This window comes from Lasioglossum baleicum, chromosome 1 (assembly GCF_051020765.1).
Source record: "Lasioglossum baleicum chromosome 1, iyLasBale1, whole genome shotgun sequence".
Lineage (NCBI taxonomy): Eukaryota > Metazoa > Arthropoda > Insecta > Hymenoptera > Halictidae > Lasioglossum > Lasioglossum baleicum.
The window spans coordinates 567316-585449 of record NC_134929.1 but is presented as its reverse complement, the minus strand read 5'-3'; the positions used below and the strand labels follow the sequence as shown (position 1 = coordinate 585449).

Below are 18134 nucleotides of genomic sequence, written 5' to 3'. Positions count from 1 at the left end.
CAAGAGAAACCAGAATTAGAGATTCATCTGGAATCTCAATATTTCTGATTTCATTAATGAATTTCCAGCTATCTATAGTATGATAACATGATTTACCCACTATATTTTTTAAAATGTTAGCAAAAAACTTAGAGATTTTATAGGTAGGCCCACCAATTGATGATAGAATAATACGCCACGCTAAATTTTGTTTATGTGTTTTAGGTAAAGCGTAAGCCTTAGGTATGACAGCATTATAAGTTTTCAATTTCCTTCCACATTTACGTCTAATTGCTTTTTATTAACTAACTCAGTAATGATAGAATTGGCTTTTTTCATATGTACTAGTGTATTGATATTTACTGACTTTATATGTTTCTGTGTCACTTAACATGTTTAAAACCTCAGCGTTGTATGTTTCTTTGTCTACTAAAACAGTTGTGTTGCCTTTATCTGATTTAAGGAGTAGTAAATTCTCAATTTGTCTAAGAAACTGTTTAACTTCTTTGACATCATCTGCTTATAAATAATTAGCAGAACATTCTGAAAAAATCTGAAATATAGAGTGTATCTATATCTTTTGTTTGCCGTTTATCCCATGTCGCGATATGTTTTCTCGTTTTAGAGCAAATTACATTTAAGTGCGGGGAATTTAGCTCAATATCACCCCTATCGGTGGCGGTAGACATTTGAAGTTTTGCACAATGTTTTTTGGACATAAAACGATGTTTTAAGACAGGAATCAGGAAAATCGGAGCGGGGGCCGCTGTCCCATGTTTATCAGAATTTTTAATAGCTATGTTTCTTTTTTACTACTTCTTTGTGTCCCCACAAATAAATGGGGTAACCTTTTAGCTGCAGTTCGCTCTAATAATAAAACTCGCCAGCATTGCGCGGCGCTATATTTGCATAAAATTGCCGATGCTTCGTTATACTCATTGCTAGAAACTGAACGGCACGGTTAAAGACGAGAAAACGTTGAAACAGTTCTTCTATTGGTTGCAAGATTTAGTTCAAGTTAGGAATAAAATCGATTCCTTCATTATTCACGAAGAATGAATAAATTGTTCACAGATAGCGAATATTTATAGACTGGTAATTAATATAATCATAAATTATTTGTTACTTGAAGTTTTCAAATGAACGACCAATTAACAAAGTACTCTTTAAATGTGCATTATTTAAAGATGTACAAACCAGTACCTTCGAAATTTTGTTGAAGCTACCTTGTCAAGTACCTCGAAATGAAAGCGACCTTCGATTTTTTAAACGGAATGCTATGTATTTCTTTTATATCGTATGAAAACGTGGGTCAAGACAAATTCATCCGTGTACAACACAATGATCTTCTAGGTTATACAAGGTCAGAATCTTTTCTGAGAATCTGACGAATATACATTTATTGACCGACTATTTTATTGTTCAATTTTTCGTTAAACTCACGAACTTAATTACAAACCTATCAGCACAGCTAATCATGTCTTTGTAATAACCTGATCCCCTAATAACACATTGGAAAATGTTACTTATTAATATTTCCATTCAATTAGAAAAGTTTCCCCAAGAAACTTAACCCAAACGCTTAGTTTCTTACAATTAGTAGAATTAAAACGCAGATATGGTTGTTTCACAGAAAGTATTACAGTAATTCTTCTATAGTCGCATTAAAGTTGTACACGTTGATTGCAAAAAAAATATCCCCTCCACTGTAGTAATCTGATCTCGGTTCGGGTAGATCGGTGTGAACCACTACTAATCCAATTATAAAACTTTTTTATTTTTCATTATTTTTGTTATATATGAACATGCAGCATGTCTATGTGACGGGGCCTGCGAGGGCAACGCCATCTCGCGGTCTACAAGAGTAGCAGCGTAGACGACGCGACGTGAGGAGTCAGTGACAATAAAGTAATTGAAACGTGAACATGCGAGTTGTTTATTACCTGAAACATACATATACAAAAGTGGTGTCAGAAGTGGGATTCAAAGCGCAGTAACAAGGAATTAACCAGAGGAACATCACACCCACAAGATGACGTTATCGCAAGAAGAATTGGACGCGATAACGCGATCGTTGGCCGACGCATTGAGGACGGCCTTTGCAGGCGTCGCGACAGCGGCCATGACAGCTAGTACAAGCAACGGAACAATGCTTCCAAGCAAACCGCCATCATTCGCAATACAAGAATTTCGTTCATCTGACAACACAACGGTCGAAGATTATTTCAAACGGTTCAGCTGGGCCTTGGAGTTGAGCCGAATTCCAGCCGAACAACATGCAAATTACGCGCGAGTGCATATGGGAGCGGAACTGAACAACGCATTAAAATTCTTAGTGGCTCCCCTAACGCCGGAAGCGCAGACGTTCGAAAACATGTGCAAAATACTCATTAACCATTTCGACAAAGTAAAAAATAAATACGCTGAGAGTGTAAAGTTTCGTCACGTGATGCAACAACACGGAGAGTCGATTGCCAGTTTCGCATTACGACTCCGACAAGCGGCGACACACTGCGAGTATGGGGAATTTCTAGATCGCATGTTAGTAGAACAGATGCTACACGGACTCGACGATCGTGACATGTGTGATGAAATAATTCAAAAGAACCCAAAAACGTTTACGGAGGCATACGAAGTGGCTCGTTCTCTCGAGGCAACGCGACAAACAACCGAAGAGGTTAAGACAAATACGATACCGCCGGAAAGCACGCATCTGATCAAAGGAGCGCCTTTGCAATATAGAAAAAATAAAAGAATACCACTGCAAAGACCGGCGGAGTACGCACCAGAACGAGAGCGGACTGGACGCAAAAACAGCCCAGTGCGTAAATACGAACAAAGATACGAGTATGGACAAAATTCATGTTATGGCTGCGGAGGTTCACACAGGCGCAGTCAATGCCCACATCGCGACACAGAATGCAGACATTGCAGAAAAATAGGACACCTAGCAAGGGTATGCAGATCCACGAAGGAGGGCTCACACGCAATCCAGCAAGTACCAGAGGAAGAACTACCAGCGGAGCAAGTTGATTCGGTACAATATTTGAAGAAAGTGGAAGAAATACACAACATGGGAACGTGTGAAAAAAAGACACTTACGGTACAAATAGAGGGCCAAGATATTGTGATGGAATTGGATACGGGGTCACCAGTGGGCATTATCGGCAGTAACACACTGCGTAAAATTAAACCCAACTGTCGCCTAAGACCAACAGAGAGGAAATTTGCTAGCTACTCAAAACACCGATTGAACGTGATAGGACGCATGCCCGTCAATGTAAAAGTGGGGAAGACAACACGCAGGCTTAACGTGTACGTCATCGAAGGCGAATACGACGCGCTGTTTGGACGGGAGTGGATTTCACAATTCGTACAGGAAGTGGATTGGGTGGGTCTCTTTGCCACATCGAAGGTGCACTCATTAAATGTCATTCCGCCACAACTTACGGAAGAGCAAAAGAGACAACTCAATCAACTGCTTTTCAAGTACGACGACATCTTCAGTTCGACAGCAGGAAAACTGGTAGGGCCAGCAGTAAAAATACATCTGAAATCCGGAGCAACACCAAAGTTCGCGCGCGCCCGCGAAATTCCATACGCGTTGCGCGATAGTTACAGCAAGGAAATAGATGCAAAACTGGCATCGGGTCATTTTGTACGAGTCGACCATTCGGAATGGGCATCGACAACCCATGTAGTCACGAAGAAGAACGGTAAAATACGAATCACAGGAAATTACAAGCCAACACTGAATCCACAGCTGATCGTCGACGAGCACCCAATTCCTAAGGCGGAGCACATTTTCAACGACATGAAGGGAGCAAAAATATTCTGCCACCTAGACATCAGAGACGCATACTCTCACCTAACCGTCGATGAAGAATTCAGCGCAGCACTAACCCTGAATACACCCACACACGGACTGATACGGCCAACACGGGCCCAATACGGGGCAGCGAATATTCCGGCCATTTGGCAGCGGCGGATTGAAACAGTGATACGGAACGTAAAAAAGGTACGTAATTTCTTTGACGATTTGCTCCTGTTCGCAGACTCATTCGAGGAACTATTACAAACACTGGGAGAACTGTTGGAACAACTCCGACAGCACGGTGTTCATTTAAATCGAGAGAAATGTACATTTGCGGCTTCTTCCGTGGAATTTTTGGGGCATAAAATCGATGCGGGAGGCATACACAAATCCGACAAGCATATCGAGGCAATACGAGACGCGCCTAAACCAAACACACCGGAAGAACTGGAGCTATTCATTGGGAAGGCCACATATTACAATGCGTTCATTCGGGATTTAGCAACAAAAGCTCGGCCACTCCGAGACATGCTCACAGCTGTGCCTTTTAAATGGACACAAACAGCCGATGAAGCGTATACAGAACTCAAGACAATATTAACGTCCCCGTAAGGCTCAAAATGTCATTTTGAGAAACATTTCCTAATTTTGAACACCCGTCTCTTGGTACCTATTGGGTCAAAAAATACGTTGGACCAGTGAAATTTGAAGGAAATTTAATGCTCTTTTCAAAAATGAAAAGAATAAGTCTAAACAGATTCGATTAATTGTTCCAAAATAATAAACAAAACTACGGACAAGCAACAGGTAGTTGCACTCATCAGTCCAAACAAGTGTTGCATTCTGTGGTTAGTACTACCTAGTATATTACCTATAGTTAGTATTTAATAAAAGAATTAATGTAATTAAATTTTTTTACAATTAATAAATCCCATTTGTTTGAAAAAAAGTGAATACAATTATCACAATTTAATTAAAATTTAATTACTTAAAAATTAAAAGACTTGTGAACATACAAGTGCTGGTCCTGGATTTTCCATATCTGGATCTTCAAAATTTGCCACTGATGCGATGGTCTCAACACAGTTTGCTCTGCATTAAGTTTGGATCGTTTGCAAAGAAATAAAACTGACTTTGTGCGTCGATTTGTAGCCATGGATTAGATTGGGTTTACCGCTATGATCCTGCATTGCGACAACAAACCGCAGAGTTGACTGAGCCCGGTTGTTCAGCTCCAAAGCAGCCGAAGTAGTCAAAATCGACAAAGAATGTCGTGGCATCCGTTTTTTGGGATGCAAAAGGAATTTTGTTAATTGATTAACTTCAACCAGGGAAATAATAACAGGAGAGCATCACTGAAATCTTTTGGATCAACTGAATGCACAAATTCGGGAGAAAAAACCTGGCTTAGCGAAACATAAGTAATTATTCACCAGGACAATGCACCGGCTCACAAAGGTGTTCTTGCAATGGCCAAATTGAAGGAGTTGCGCTATGAATTGTTGGAGCATCCACCACATTCACCATATCTGGTCCCCTTAGACTTCCACTTGTTCCCTAACCTCAAAAAATTCCTACGTGGCAGGCGTTTTCCATCAAATGAAGAAGTTATAGCAGCCGTAGATGAGTATTTTAGATGTCTCGAGGAAAATCATTTCAGAGATGGGGTAAATGAATTAGAAAATCGCTGGAATAAATGTATTGAGTTTAAGGGAGAATATACTGAAGAATAAATGTAGCTTGACTCATTATTTAATGTAATTTCATTGTTAGGCTACGAACTTTCTGAATAACCTGGTGTACATATAAGCTATATAAATCATCCGTTGTCTGAGGGTTAACTAGAGAAGCTAAATTAAATAAATTATAGTGTAGGGTGAAAACATCAATCTCAAGTAACTAACACTTGTGAAATAATAACGCCGACCGTTTCTATGAACGAGATATAGATGAAACTGTGTGAATTAAATTTTCAATGGGGTGGGGATAAGTAATGAACGAAAAAGATTTTTTTCCACTTCTTCTCTATCCTTTGTGCAGACAAAATGAGTGGCCCATCAGCTGCGTTTTCTTGTATTCGTACATCTTTCTCTTATCAGTGCTGGCTTAGTAGAAGTTCTTTGTGATTGCGTGGACTCACTGCAGAGTGGGTTAACACATTTGCAATCGATGATGAATCGTACCTGTCCTATACTATTCATTTGGTGCAGTGACGCACTATCCACGCCGATATATGTGTTCGGATCAGAGTATGGTGGAACACAGAATTTCGGTTCCTGGAGATACTTCATAATGAAAACCCAATATTGACACGTTAACTGCCATGCAAATATACGTTTCACAGAAGTTTCTGTGTATCAATGCATTAGAACTAACAATTGTTAGTTATCTGATAACGAGGTTCTCATCTTACGCTATATTTTAATTAATTTCAACATTAACCCTCGCAAGGGAAGGTCTAATAACACATAAAGACCCCGACAAATGAATTTCATATTAAGTGGATACCCTTAAAAATCGCATAACTTTTTAAAAATTGGCCCAAAGGACTTGAATTTCTTAAAGATGTTAGACCGACTAGTTCGCTAGAGAATATGTAAACAAAAATTTATTAAGATTGCAATTGGTAGGAATCATACAAAATTTAAAGAATGATGATTTGTCAACTTTTTTATCTGGGCCTGTAACGATAATTTAAAAAATGCGTTTTATAGATGTCGGTAACTTATATGCATACTGAAAATTTAATCGAGATCGGTCAACATTCCAATGAGCTACATACATATGTTTAAAGATGAGAGTTTATGGGTGAAAGTCGCAGATATTCAGCCTTGCCAGGGCATTTCGCCCTTACATGATCGTCTTTAAACGTTTGTAGCTCATTGCAATGTTGACCGATTTCGATTAAATTTTCAGTGTGCCTATAAGTTACCGAAATCTATAAAACGCATTTTTTAAATTATCGTTACAGGCCTAGATAAAAAAGTTGACAAATCATCATTTTTTAAATTTTGTATGATTCCTATCAATTGCAATCTTAATAAATTGTTGTTTACTTATTCTCTAGCGAAGTAGTCGGTCTAACATCTTTAAAAAATTCAAATCCTTTGGACCAATTTTTAAAAAGTTATGCGATTTTTAAGGGTGTCCACTTAATATTGCCGCTGACTGTAAATAGCCTTGTTTTTGATTAAAGAGATTTGAGATAAAGAATAACACGGGATAAAAAGTAAACAGACAGATTTAATTTTATTCATAGTAAAATTATTTTCAAAAATCCAAATCTGGGATCTCTGAGACCCCACATTACCTTGCGAAGGTCAATACGTTGCTACTGATTGGGAGTGGCATTAATTTCATGCCAATCATTTTCAAGTAGTTCTATAGCGCTAGCCACCATTTACAAAAATTCGATGTGGGGATGTTCGTATAATGTGAAATGCCCTAAGCCTGGACAGCATTTCTTGCCACCTTTAATTTTATCAGTTCAGATAAACAAAAATAATTTTTTAGGAGTGTTCCGGCCGATCTAGACTCGGCTGATCCGCTCCAACCGACATCGCGTAGTGGATCCGGCTCGAAGGACCACAAAAATGTTGGAAATCGGATACGAGGATCAGTGGGAGTCAGTGGGTTATAAATTGCAGCTAGTACACGTTGTGTCGCACACACGTTTAATGAGCGTACTCAACTAAACACAACAATGAAATACATTAAATTATGTGAAAATGCGGTGCCACGAATGAATAATTCGACTTGAGTAGCGGTTACGCGAGAGCGGTGTAACGAAGGTAGATCCGCGGTGGCCGTTAACAGTGATCTGGTGATCTCGATCAGCAGGTGCGTAACCGAAAATCACGCGTTCGGCGTATCACGAAGTGGGGGGTCGCGCGGCTGACGTGACGTCATCCGCTCGACTACGCGATGTCGGTTGGAGCGGATCAGCCGAGTCTAGATCGGCCGGAACAAGGAGTTTTAACATAAAATTCAGATTTTGTAAAGTAGTTGAAAATCCCAAAATCATTGTTTAGATTAATGTTTTAATTGTATTAACAAGAATAATTCTAACCTAATAATAGTTGGACATATTAAATCCAATCTAAGCTAGTACCTGGACAGAAGTAAAGCCTATACCGGATACCGGAACAAATTGTTTATACATATAATTATATCTACATATAACACCGGTCTTTATTAAATCTTTAACGAGTTACACATATTAAAATATTATTATATTCAATTCTATCCTGTTTAATTTTCATTTTTTGTTGTAAAGAAAGCATTGCTAGAGACAATACATATTTCTCCATATATTCTAATTGAGTGCATCATTTCGCTTTCTCTTCTTTAATTTCATCTTTATTTTCATTAGTTGCTTTAGATCTTATTTTCTTTCAGATTTATCATTGATTTTTAACTTAATATCTTCAATTTGTTGTGCAATTGTCTTTTTTCTTTCGTGTAAATTTTTACTGATTTCTTATTCTTGTTCTTGTTTCACTCGTTTTACAAGCTAATAGAAGACTAATTATAATTATACGCACATTTAGTTAAATAATTTGCCATTTAAGTGTAAAAACAAATCAGAGTCTCAAATAATCAAAAAATGACATCAACAAAAAGTGGTTCATATTTGGGCACTTTACCCTACTGTTTTCAGATAAACTTCGAATTTATTAACTACCCGATTTTATAGGGAAGTTATTGTGATGACCCCGAAAATCGAAAATCGATTTTTTAGCAGATCTTCACGTTTCATGGTCATTGCAGTCATTTTATACTATTTTCAGCAAAATGTTCGTATGTGTGTGTGCGTGTGTGTGTGTGTGTGCGCGCGCGCGTGTGTGTGTGTGCGTGTGTGTGCGTGCGCGCGCGCGCGTATGGCCGTTTCTATGTAATCAAATTTTTCGTTAACGTTTTCAGAAAAAGTAACAACGCGATCAGGATGATGAATTATGCAATCGATGTGCCCCGCTGTAACTTAGAGCTGATTGGATTTTGGTCCATTTTGGTCAAGTAGTTTTTTAGTTTTTTTAGTTTTTTCAAAAGAAGTTCATTCAACAATGCAATTTATACGAGAGAACGGAAAGTTTCCACCGAAGAAACAAACGTAATTACATAAAAAAATTTTTTTTCGATTTTTTTAAAATTTAAAAAAAAAAAATTTTTTTAATTTTTTTTTGTACCTTACGATGATGTTTCCGCTTACAATAATCGAAAATTATCCCAATGCAAGAGTGAGTTAATCATCTCTACTCCCGAGAATACATTTTCAAAGACTATCGATGAAAGTACAAAAAAAATTAATATTACAATCTTTAAAAAAACAATCAGTTCAAAACGAATTATTAACTGAGATTAAATTGAAAATTAATATAAACTATATGATAATTATTAATAACATTGATGTTGAAAACGGATTGGTTAATGGAGCACACACACACACACACACACATGCGGAATATTAAAATTTATTACTTTTCAAGAAAATACTAAAATTCCGTCTATATTGTTGTTAGATTTTCAATTGGCCAGAGTAGGAGTGAAAGTAAGAACTCGTTATCGTGATTATATGAAAAATGCCAATATTGATCAAAATTTTACACCAATAATAAAAATATCGAATCAAGTAAATATGTCGAGTGAGGAAAAATATCAAATCACACGTAGTCAATTTCCAGTGGTTCCTGCTGAAGCGATAACGATTCATAAAAGTCAGGGACAAACATACGAGAAAGTATGTTTGGATTTTAAAAAATCAGAAAGGCGAACTTTACAAATGTTGTATGTAGCACTGAGCAGAGTTTCAAAATTGAGCGCGGTTTATATATTTTGGGACAATTTTTAAATTAACAGTATCGAAGAAAACCAAGATCAATACTGCAAACCCTGATAATGAGGAGTTGTATCGTTTGCGAAAAACTAATTAAGATGTAACGATCTGACTTCACGATGCCCTGTAGCTCAAGAGTTACCAGGGTTCGTTAAGATGGAGGTAATGAAGGTTGTGCGAAGTCTGGTAAAACTCAGGTTTATTTAATAATAATTCCTGGTGCCGGGACGAGTTTCTGGCGGCGGCGATCTCTGTCGCGACAGCGGTAGCTGACGCGACGACGGCGACGGCGGAGGTTCGCGGTCCGGCGAGAACGCGGCGGAGAAACGGCCGGCGAACAGTCAGCCTGGTCGGTCAAGGCTCGGTCGGCGCACTTACAACTAACACTACACTAATTTACGGCGCACTTACAACTGACACTATTCTACTTACGAATTACGGACGCGGGTTAAAAGACGGGCCGGGTGCGGTCCGGACAAGCGAGACCATGCTTCTGGCGGACACGGTGCGTTGGCGATTCCGGACTATGCTACCGCGGCTGGATTCTGGACGCGGGTAAAACGGCGATCTCGTCGTCCAGCGGTATCTGGCACGACGAGCCGGTCTGGTACGGTGCGCGAATCTTCTCGCGACTTGCGGGAACGTCTTTCCGGAGACGGTGCTACGGATGCGCGGATACGTCGCGGATTCCGGTACGTCGCGGTTTCGACGGGGAGCGTCTCCTGGAGCGGTCGTCTCGACCTGCGGACTGGACGGCCTCGTCGTCCAGCAGGAACGTCTGTACACTCGAACGGAAGCCCCCGATCGAAGAGTACCGAAGCGCTCGCGTCCTGGACGCACCCAGGAGTATTCGAGCTCGTTCACTGACTCGCGAGGGTGAGACTGTCTCCAGGTGAACTCCGGTGAAAATTCGTCTCGTTCTGCCTTATATAGACAGAAGACGAAAGCACGGACCACGAAGAGTGCCGCTCGCGTCGCGGCTGATTCTTCGCGGTGATTGGTGCGGGCCAGTTTCGGCAAAGTCTACAAATATGACTGCCGTTCGATCGCTCTTACTCTTAGGCCTAGACGCGGCTCGCGACGAGAAGTTATCTCGTCGCATCCCCCCCTTTCTTCGGAGACTAGTGACGAGGCGATGCCTCGTCACATCCCCCCCTTTCTTCGGAAGCGCCACGAGTCGGTGTCTCGTCGCATCCCCCCCTTTCTTCGGGAGCAGGACGCTATGGGGAGGCACGATGGACTGACCGAACGCGAAAGACAGGGGAATGAGGGAGGGCCGTGGCACGGTGCGATGGTGGCGTAGGCGGCTGGTCCTGGAGCTCCGGTGGCAATCGAATGGGGGATGGTCCCCGGTGGAGCTGGTGTCCTCCAGCTGGTGGAACCGTGGCAGCTCCTTCCTCCCGGTGGTTATGGGCCTTGATGGTCGTGGCCTGGCTGGTAGCGGGCCGGTTGGCTTGGCCGGTGGCCGAGCGGTCGCCCTGGTCGGCGTCGGCATGGCTTCCCTGCCTGCTGGTGACCTGGTTGCCTCAGGTGGTACGGCGGTCCTGGTTGCCAGCGGTACGGTGCCCTGGCCGACGGTACGGTGCCCTGGCCGACGGTCCGGTACCCTGGTCGACGGCGGTACGGTGCCATGGTCGACGGTACGTCTGTCCCGGTCGGCGGTACAGTTTTCTCGTTCGGTGACGGTCTGGTACCCTGGTCGACGGCGGTACGATGCCCTGGTCGGCGGTACGTCTGTCCCGGTCGGTGACGGTCTGGTGCCCTGGTACGGTGTCCTGGTCGACGGTCCGGCTGGTCTTCCCTCTCGGGTGGTATGTCCGTGGGGCGGGTAGTGGGGAACCGAGATTTCGCGTAACGGCGAAGCCAAAACTACAAACTTGTTCGGCTACGATCGCTGGTCAACGGGAACGCGATAACATCGCTCGGTTAATCGCAACGACTATTTGCCCGGTTACCTACAAACCCGCCGAAGGAATCGAAATCGTGCACGCGACGTTCGTAACCGTCGCTCGCGGCGGAGGTAAACATCTTTGCCGCTCGCCGTGATAGCTCGCGACAACAATCGATTCCGGTGCGAAAGAAGCCGTTACGCAACAGTAACTCGTAACAATACCGGGTAACCGGTGACAACAATCCCGACGGTGTAGCACGAGACAGAGAAGGAGAAAAAAAAAATTTGGAGTCTGTCTCAGGAAAACAAACTCGGCGATGACTTTCGGCGAGGCAAACACCGGGAGCAGAATTCCTACGTTGCTCTTCGCGAGAGCTCTAGATCCTAATACTAAAACTATGCTAATTTCGCACGCGATTGCCGACCGGGCAATATTTACAATGTTGACCGCGCTGACTGTTCTTTTAATTAAACCAGGTCCCTGTTCGGGCGCCATGTAACGATCCGACTTCACGATGCCCTGTAGCTCAAGAGTTACCAGGGTTCGTTAAGATGGAGGTAATGAAGGTTGTGCGAAGTCTGGTAAAACTCAGGTTTATTTAATAATAATTCCTGGTGCCGGGACGAGTTTCTGGCGGCGGCGATCTCTGTCGCGACAGCGGTAGCTGACGCGACGACGGCGACGGCGGAGGTTCGCGGTCCGGCGAGAACGCGGCGGAGAAACGGCCGGCGAACAGTCAGCCTGGTCGGTCAAGGCTCGGTCGGCGCACTTACAACTAACACTACACTAATTTACGGCGCACTTACAACTGACACTATTCTACTTACGAATTACGGACGCGGGTTAAAAGACGGGCCGGGTGCGGTCCGGACAAGCGAGACCATGCTTCTGGCGGACACGGTGCGTTGGCGATTCCGGACTATGCTACCGCGGCTGGATTCTGGACGCGGGTAAAACGGCGATCTCGTCGTCCAGCGGTATCTGGCACGACGAGCCGGTCTGGTACGGTGCGCGAATCTTCTCGCGACTTGCGGGAACGTCTTTCCGGAGACGGTGCTACGGATGCGCGGATACGTCGCGGATTCCGGTACGTCGCGGTTTCGACGGGGAGCGTCTCCTGGAGCGGTCGTCTCGACCTGCGGACTGGACGGCCTCGTCGTCCAGCAGGAACGTCTGTACACTCGAACGGAAGCCCCCGATCGAAGAGTACCGAAGCGCTCGCGTCCTGGACGCACCCAGGAATATTCGAGCTCGTTCACTGACTGGCGAGGGTGAGACTGTCTCCAGGTGAACTCCGGTGAAAATTCGTCTCGTTCTGCCTTATATAGACAGAAGACGAAAGCACGGACCACGAAGAGTGCCGCTCGCGTCGCGGCTGATTCTTCGCGGTGATTGGTGCGGGCCAGTTTCGGCAAAGTCTACAAATATGACTGCCGTTCGATCGCTCTTACTCTTAGGCCTAGACGCGGCTCGCGACGAGACGTTGTCTCGTCGCAAAGACAATTTATTTTGCAACATTAGTATGCTATAACAAGGAACCAAGCGAGCAATGAGCATACGATGTTGGTTTAATGCGACGCCATATAGCAAACATTTTGATAAGTAGAAAACTATTGAATTTCCCTGAAAACGTATAATCTTCTTAAAACGTACACTTAATAATGATAATAATATACTGCAACTAACGAATCGGGAAGTTGTTTGTGTGGCTCGTGGAGAGTCCTATCCGCGAGCGAGCAAAGCGAGCGAGCAAAAACAACCCTACTCGCGAGCGAGCGAAGCGAGCGAGCAACAATAACCCTCTAGTTTTTAAATTTCAATTGATGTCTTAATGAAATAATATTCACACTTACTTGTAGCTAAGGCCTCAGAATATATAAAATAATATGTAATAATTATATTTAATCTCTTACTTATTGGTTTGACTATAAAAATTCAATTGTCCAGATTTAGGCATCACTTTTGGCTTGTCCACACTTAGGGCAATTTACCTTAGTTCCTATAAAAATATTCGGCGTGTATTTTATTTAGATTCCATTATCTATGTTAAATGGATAAAGGGAGCTCTCGAAAATGTCGTACTAAAATTTGATGAATTATTATAGTGAATACCTTGAAAATTAAGTGGCGAATGTGCCAGTGCAAACAGATTTGCTAAAACTCTATGCAGTAAGTGCATAATATAATTAATTGCAAATAAGGAAACTGTAGATCTACATGCAGAATACTCGTATCTGGATATTCTTTGTGCTACGAAAAACACTTTTTACAAATTTACAAACGAAATTTAAGTTTGACCTTCATTTTCAGAGTTCAAGGTCATTTGACGATCATGTCGCAGTGCATACTTGAATGTATTTTTTAAGAGCTACGCGATGAAACACGAAAATATATTTAGCTATTTTAAAAAAAAAAACATCGATGACCTTGAAAACTGCGAAAAAATCATTTAAAAACAACCCCTGCGGGGTTAATGACCACTTGATACCATTCAAATTACACATAAAAGATTGTGTTACGTCCGAGGTTTGGCGTTGGAAAGGATATTAGGAAGGGTTCGATTTCGTTCTCGACTTTTCGTTCGCGACTCGCGGTGACGTGGGAGCGTACCACGCAGATTCGGTCCGAGAGAGAGATTGAATTGAATTTGACGATTCGATCGTTGAGGGTTTTAGTCGGGATCTGGGAATCCTCGGATGGCTGGACCAAGTCCGCCTGACCGTGAATGAGGAGGGTGCCCGAACGGCTAGACCAAGTCCGCCTAATTCGAGGGAGGAAACGATGTCGGGCCCGGTACACGATTCTCACTCTCACTCGTGACACTATTCTCGTCGCACACGCACACGCCACTTCGATGAATAAAACGTTGTATGAACCGCACGTGAACGTAGAGGAGAATTTTGGAGAAGGAAGCGTTCTCTCAGACCACGGTTATCAGCTATAAATAATTTATAGCGTCCCCGATTTGTTTCATCAATGAGAACTGTTCTGCGAGGAGATTGGGTCGTTGTAAACGCAGCTTGGAGACGGCTGCGTAAATATTGAATAAATATTCGAACTGTATCGTTGAGGCTGCTCTCGACTGACTAATCTCGACTAACTGACTACTGCTAATGATTCTGGATAACTGTTGAAATACTGACGAAATACTGCTCTCCTTACGGTCGCTCTGCTCTCTGATCCTGGCTTTTATGGGCCTGTTGCCAGGTGGATTTGTGGGGGGAAACAACAGAAGGATTTCATGGTTGAGAGAGCAGAAATTGAAATTGTTATTCTCAAAATCACTGGAGTTTGACGAGATCACGTTCCAAAGTGATGACGTAGGGTGGAAAGTAGTCTTCTCAAATATTAATATTAATTTATAATGAATCTGCTGGTGATGCAAATATAAGGAGGGAGTCCGGTGACGGACGTCACAGTTTACTTTGTCAATATTACAGAAGACATTCTGGAGGTCACATTAAAAATCGGAATGCAAAAATTGAAGCATACCTTCATGATAAAACTTTTTTCAAATGTTATTATACTTAAGATTATACATATGTTTATGCCTATATGTATGTACGACTGTAATGAATGAGCGTGTGAGCGGAGATGTATTTCTTATTTCCATTAAAAATTATTTTATGTTGTTTGTTTGTTTCCCCTTTCACTTTTGCAATTACGTGTACTTTTGCAATTACGTTCAACGCCTGAAAATGTTTAAAACAAATTTAAAACGTAAAGCAAAAATTGTTGTTAGAAATACTTGAAATGTAGATTCACACGTTAGTACTACGTTCGATATAAAGGTTCGGAAACGTTCTATTATCCTAGTGACAACCGTAACGACACGATAATTAGTAGCAGTAACATTGACGTGGACAGTACTTACCAATTGAAACGCCAATCGATATCGCACAATCAGGAACTCTAAATCATCCTGCACAAACAAGTAACGACGTACATGATTAGTTGCACGAGAACAGAGTAGTAGAATATCCGTTTTATTGAATAATGAAAACATGCAGCGTACTTTTGTGTTCTGTTTTCTAATTATGTCAAAGTTATTTAATATCTTTGACTGAAGTGAAACATTTTTCTTTATTTTCATGCTTCATTTGTTATGAAAAATATATATTTTTTATTGAGTGTACTGAAAAATAAATACTGATGCTGATTCATACGTTTGCATCACTATGTTGTTATTAAGGTAGAATATATATGCATTATTACTTTTGTAGGGTGGTGATGCTGTTGTGAACTTCGCCGAATGTAGATATTAGGAACAACAACGACGCGACGTCGTTACCGTTATTGATTTTGGCTTTCAGATGTTGATTGATTCTATTTTGAATGTGACGGTTGACAGAGTAAGTCATTTAAGTATTAATAAAAGGAAAACATACCCAGATAGTTTAAAACGTTTTATTTCAGTCGTCTTAAAGACGTCTTTTTCGGGAAGTTGTTTTACGTCAGAAATAAGACGTCTATCTCGGAACGTCGCGTCGGTTTAACCTCTGAAATAAAACGTTTTAAAGACATCTTTTTCGGGGAGTTGTTTTACGTCAGCAATAAGACGTCTTTAAAACGTTTTTAAGACGTTTTATTTCAGACGTCTTTGTGCTATCTGGGGGTTATATAATTTTGTAGTTGAAAGAGTCACGTGAAGGTTAACGTATCGCACATCGTTGAATTTGTTTTTTATGAGCTATAAGACTTATAATGAACCGTAAGAGCTATAAGACTGTTGTAATGTAGCCCCATTTTAAAATACATGCAACAGTGACCTTGAAAAAAGTATTTTTGACCTCGAGGAAACATAAGCGAGATATTAAGTTGGTCAAGTTAGGTGAAATACACTGTATACAAAAAAAAAACAGAATATAGAATTACATACGAAAATAAACATTGGAGTAGATAGTTCTGGTACTACAAAGGCCGTTATTAAATAATTTCATCTCACAAATCTTTTCTCCAATTCAATATATTATTAAAATTGTATATAACCTCGAATGATAATAACAATATCTCACGAAAGTACAATTTTATACTAACAAAATATGTATTCAAATAAATTGGTTTTAAGCAGACGTAACCATCAAAACTGGAAAAATAATCGACGCGATATGTTTCCTTGTCGACTTCTTTCTAAAGAAATACAAAGAAGAATTGATAGAATCCATTAAAGCAGAAGTTTTCTTACTTAACCGAAGGTAAAAAAAGATATCCTCGTTGAATTGCAAATTACATAGATCACTTTTTTAAAGTTGTAAATTGAAGTTAAATGTGAGCGAAGTTGAAACGAGTCCTTGGATAGAATTTTAAAATGCATATCGTAATTTTCAATGGGCACCAAATTGACTGCTGCACATATTAAATATCTTTTGATCCTCGGTAGCAGAAGACTTTCCCTCTCTTTCTATCAGTTGCCGAGATTTTTTAATTAAAATTCTGGCCCCGAAATAACTCTGTGAACTTTGGACTTTGAAGTTGTTGAGAAAATTTATTTTCATTTTCACCATAGTATTTCGCTATACATTACACTATACAGGGCGCACTAAAAATGTGGTACATAGTCCCTTGAGGGAGGTGACTCCTGAGCTCATTTGAAGTAACTTTTTCCTTTGCGGAAATGTTCTGTATTATGTATCACAACACCAGACTATTCTGAGAGTTCCTAAAATGTATAAGGTGGAGTGGGGTAAGTGCGATATTTTTATTAAAATATGAACAAAATGTCTCTAGCTTGTATTTATTAATGTAGTATAAGTTAGTATTTGACATAGATGTTGCCCAAGAATAAAAGTGTTCTCCAATAGTTTACAAGTTATTAATATATTCTGTGTTATTATTTTAGGTAAGTACAACAAATATTGCTGTAGGTCTACATTAAATAAACCGTTTTTATTGTATTTTTTAAAATTTATTGAGAAAAACACTAAGATGCTCTTGCCCCGTAAATATTAGTACACGGGGCAAGAGCGCACTATCACAGTGGGGTAAGTGCATACTAGGCAGTTCATGTTCCCTATGTCAGCCTATTTTTTGTACTATAATTCTTAATGAAGGATAACATGGTTCGCAACTACGAAAGGAGAAACTAAAACTTTGTTTTATATCACTGTATCCCCTTTCATATTTCAGCATAAAAGTACTCGTTTGTTTAAAAATGGATAACTACAAAATTAAACAATATAATTTAATGCAATAAAAAGCATTTTGTAGCAGGCTGTACCATGAATGACCTTGAATGACTATATCGTTGAAATTGTCTCGAAAAGGTTCCATTTAAAAAAAAACTAAGTTAACCTTCTAATCTCCTAAGCACCTCTACTTGAAAAAAGGTTAAGTAGACCACGTAATGGGCCCCTAGAAACCAAACAACTTTTGGCTGAAGCATTTCTTCCTGCCTCAAAAAATGTAGAAGTTATTCAGGTAGCTTGTCTTAGGTGACTCACCCTATACAAAGAGTGTCCCAGCTAACTTGACCACCTTGAATATCTCGCTTAGTTTTAGTAATAGAAAAAAACGTTATAGGACAATATTAACCTAACCGAAGGGATAATATAATGAGTGGGAAAAAAACTTTTTTCAAGGTCATTTTTTTCTAGATATCGAGGTCATCAATTTTTTT

The 18134-nt window shown here is 40.8% G+C and overlaps 1 protein-coding gene across 13 annotated transcripts in view; it reads right to left on the bottom strand.

Annotated features, from left to right (window-relative positions):
- LOC143210125 (uncharacterized) overlaps positions 1-18134 on the bottom strand; it is a 957580-nt gene that overhangs the window by 735030 nt on the left and 204416 nt on the right. For 3 of the 13 annotated variants that reach the window (XR_013009198.1, XM_076426766.1, XM_076426793.1), the window contains exon 2: positions 15393-15440. The gene's annotated coding sequence lies outside the window, so the exon portion shown is untranslated. Of the gene's footprint in view, positions 1-15392; positions 15441-18134 lie in introns of those variants that run through there. The other 10 variants (XM_076426717.1, XM_076426736.1, XM_076426783.1 and 7 more) reach the window with 7 other exon arrangements.